Source organism: Lathyrus oleraceus, chromosome 5 (genome assembly GCF_024323335.1).
Source record: "Lathyrus oleraceus cultivar Zhongwan6 chromosome 5, CAAS_Psat_ZW6_1.0, whole genome shotgun sequence".
Taxonomy (NCBI): Eukaryota; Viridiplantae; Streptophyta; class Magnoliopsida; order Fabales; family Fabaceae; genus Lathyrus; species Lathyrus oleraceus.
The window spans coordinates 193,976,692-193,981,121 of NC_066583.1; positions in this window are offsets into that span (position 1 = coordinate 193,976,692).

Below are 4,430 nucleotides of genomic sequence, written 5' to 3' on the forward strand. Positions count from 1 at the left end.
AAATGGACCTTGCTGAGTTGAAGCAAGGGCCACCTTACGCTTGTAAGGTCTTGGCCCCGTCGAATGGAAAAAACCCTATTGAACCAGAAAAGAATGATAAATTTCCTAAGAAAACTTACACTTTCGACGTTACGAAATATGACGAAATCTTCGATTTGTTAGTTAAGGATGGTCAAATGATAGTGTCTCCGGGTGTTAAAATACCTCCTTTATAACAAAGAAAGAAAAAAGGGTTTTGCAAGTACCATAGTTTTTTGGGTCATAAAACATCTCAATGTTTTCTTTTCAGGGATCTTGTTCAGAATGTTATCCAAGAAGGGAGGCTCAAGTTTGGAGACAAACCTAGGAGCCAGATGAAGATCGACTCCAATCCTCTACAAATGGCTGGTGCCCATTACACGGAACCAGAGGAAGTAAACATGGTCGAAGTCACTGAAGAGTTCGACATGACAGAAGTTACTGAGGACTTCATCAACGAACCTATCATGGTTAAGGTTTATGAGCACCTTGATCAGGGATTCTTCAACGACTTTGTTCAGGAAGTTGTGGGAAATTCCACCAACGGAAACGCTGATGTTTTCGACATCAGAATTACTGAAGATTCCAACCTGATAATAGTCACCAAAAAAACTGTTGGTGGTTTCATGTAAATAGATAGGGCTACTGAGGGCCTTGAGTTGCAATTCCAGAATTTGAACATCACTGAAGATGTCGACATGGAGGTTAATATGGTAGAAATATCCCAAGAAACCTCCATGTAAGTTGACAATGAGTGTCAACAAGAAGAGTATAATAAAACAGCCTTCCCCAAAGAAGACGAAACCCTGACTGATTTCCTCCGGAGGTGCCAGAAGAAGCAATCAGAGGTTATGCTATGTCCCCGGTGTAGCTCGTGTTCTACAAGAAAGTGGCTCAAAACCTCGAGGGAGTAATGGAGGGTAAAACACCAAGGGTGCCAGAAATCCCCTCAAGATCAACAGATTGTCCAGCCCATAAGGGCTTTCGACCCAAGAAGGTATTATAATCCAAGAAGGCCTATGGTGAAACTTGGTGAAACAAAACGAAAGGGTTCTACTGCTAAACCCATTTCTTTCAAACCCAACGTTGAGGCTTCAAATGGAAAATGGGTGAAGCCAGTCGATGGCAGGAAATGCGGCCATGGAAAATGGCAGAACTTCGAGGTGGATAGAGGTTCGTCATTAACATACCGTAAGGAGTTTCAGGCTGACAAAAAAACCTCCCACATATTTGAAAACTACAAAGGAAAAAATCCCATGACAAGGTCTCAATGGAGAAAGGAATAGAGAAGGAGGAAAGTACAGAGGGATGCTGGCGAAAAGGAAAAGGTTGAATCCATCACCAACGTGCCTGCAAGGAAAAAGGAGGACTTAAGCCTTGATAATGGAAAATTTGATACTCCAGCAGAGGCGGCCAGAGAAAAATATGATCAATGGCCGCGGAAGACGAAATGCTGACATACAACTTCGACTCTGGGTCAAAAGCTTCTTTAGATATCTTAGTCGGAGTCGTATCAGTGATGCCCAGAGAGTTCGACCAAATCGTAGAGGTCGAAGACACTGACATCGATACATAAAGAGAAATGGCGGCTCACAAGCTAGTATGCTACTACGTGATGAACAATGGTTCCGTGGAGGAGTAAAATGTCTTCTTTGAGAGACCCGATAAGGTTATGAAAAGTCATCTTAAGCCTCTCTTTATTACTGGGAAGATCAAAGATGTCCCCATTAATAAAATCTTAGTGGACTACGGTGCAACAATGAATTTGATGCCGCATCATATGCTGAAAAAAATTGGCAAGTACGATCCGATGCCAAACCCCATAATATGGTGCTTTCGAATTATGAGGGAAATGTGGGTTCCACTATTGGTGTAATCCAGGTCGAATTAACTGTAGGAACTGTCACCAGATCCATAATGTTTATGATTATGGAGACGAATGCTAACTATAACCTGTTACTTGGAAAATAATGGATACATGGGGTTGGGGTTGTGCCATCCTCAGTGCACCAACGAATCATCATATGGCGTCCAAATGGAATTGTGGAGAATATAGAAGCAGACCAAGGTTACTTCAAGAATCCTATCAACCACATCGACAGACGCCAATTCGACAAACATTTGGAAAATATCGCTCCGTGTGATCCGACCAATTTTTCATTTACTCCAGACGACAATGCCTACTGTTCCCTATATTTGCACCCCAACAATGGTTTTTGCTAGGACAGAGAAGTGGTAGGCGAAGATAACTTTGGGTATCTATGAGCGTCAAGAGTTGACCCCACAGGTTAGGGAAGCGAATTCAGTGCTGATGGCTGAGTTCGAAGCGCTAAAAAGGATTTCGGCTTACATAACCGAAAACAAACAAAAATTAGTCTTGGAGGTTGAAGTCAAAAATATGGTTGTCAAAGCCAGCAAGAAGTGCCATCAAATAGGTTCTGGAAAGGACTTCGATCCATAGCCACCTGATAAGGTTCAGGATGAAGATCAAAGTCAGAGGCTCGACGCCATCTATGATGACGATCCTTTGGGTTTCGAGAAGGATCCGCTAGCAATAAATATTAAGATGTTGGATCAGGACCCACTTGAGGAAAAGGCCAACTTACATTAGCGCCAATATCAGCCCCCAACTCAAAGTTGAAATAATCCAGTTGTTGAAGGAATTCAAGGACTGTTTCACGTGGGATTACGATGAGATGCCTGGTTTGAGCAGATATCTGGTCGAATTGAAGCTGCCAATCAAGCCTGGAAAAAAGCCTGTCAAGTAGAACCCAAGGCAATTTACACCTGCAATTCTCTCGAAGATTAAAGAGGAGGTCAAAAGGCTTTTTCGTTTTAACTTCATCCGCACAACCAGGAATGTCGAATGGTTAACTAAAATTGTACTTGTTATTAAGAAGAACTATACTTTAAGGCTATGCATAGACTTTATAGGCTTAAATATTGCAACCCCAAAGGATAAATATTCAATGTCGGTGGCGGAAATTCTAGATATAATCAAATATTCATTGCGGAAGAGGATGTCCCAAAAACGACATTTTGATGTCCTGAGCCTTAGGCACCTACGAATGGGTGGTGATGCCTTTTGGTTTGAAGAATGCTGGGGCAACATACCAGAGAGAAATGAATTCGATCTTTCATGATTTCATAGAGACTTTTATGCAAATTTACATAGATGATATTGTTTTTAAGTTTGTTTCAGGGAAGAGCCATATATACCATCTTTGACGTCCTTCGAAAGGATGAGAAGACATGGTTTAAAAATGAACCCTCTCAAATGCGCTCTTTGTGTGTAGGTAGGGGATTTCTTAGGCTTTGTGGTCCACAAAAAGGGAATTGAAATAAACCAGAATAAGACCAAGGCCATTTTGGAGGCGAAAGCGCCATCAACGAAGAATGGATTGTAGTCACTGATCGGTAAGATCAATTTCCTAAGGAGACTCATCTCAAACCTTAGTGGAAAGACACAAGCTTTTTCGCCTTTGCTTCGACTCAACAAGGAAGGATTCGAATGAGGGCAAGCTCAGCAAGAAGCGTTCAATAAAATTAAAGAATACCTGAGTCATCCACCAACTCTAACACCAACTTGTAGGAATAGGAGTATGGGATTATACATATCTGCATCTGACAAGACTTTAGGGAGCATGTTGGATCAAGAGGATGATAATGGCGTCGAAAGGGCCATTTACTACCTCAGTAGGGTCTTAAATGATGCAGAAACTAGGTATGACATAGTTAAAAAATTGTGTTTATGCTTGTATTTTTCTTGTACGAAGTTGAAGCATTATATAAAACCTGTTGATGTTTATGTTTCATCTCACTTCGATGTCATTAAACATATGCTGTCTAAACCAATTTTACACAGTCGAATTGGAAAATGGGCATTAGCTCTAACTGAATATTCCTTAACATATATACCGCTAAAAGGTGTTAAGGGACAAATGGTCGCAGACTTTATAGTCGACCACTCCATAACTGAGAATGCATTGGACTATCTTGAATTAGAGCCCTGGAAGTTATACTTCGATGGGTCTAGTCACAAAGATGGAATAGGCATAAGAATTTTAATCATTTCTCCTAATAAAATTCCAACAAAACTCAAGTACAAAGTGGAGGGCCTCTGCTCAAACAACGAGGATGAATATGAAGCTCTCATAGTCGGACTTGAGATATTGTTCGAATTGGGGGCAACTCGAGTCGAAATCATGGGTGACTCAAAGTTAGTTATAAAATAGATTACAAAAGAGTACAGGTGTATTAAAGAGAATCTCATTATGTATTTCGTAATAGCCAGTCGATTGCTAAAAAGATTCGAGATGGCTAGTATTCGACACATACCTCAATTGGAAAATCAAGTGGCTAATGACTTGGCTCATATTGCATTCGGGTATAAAATTTCAAAAGAAAAATTG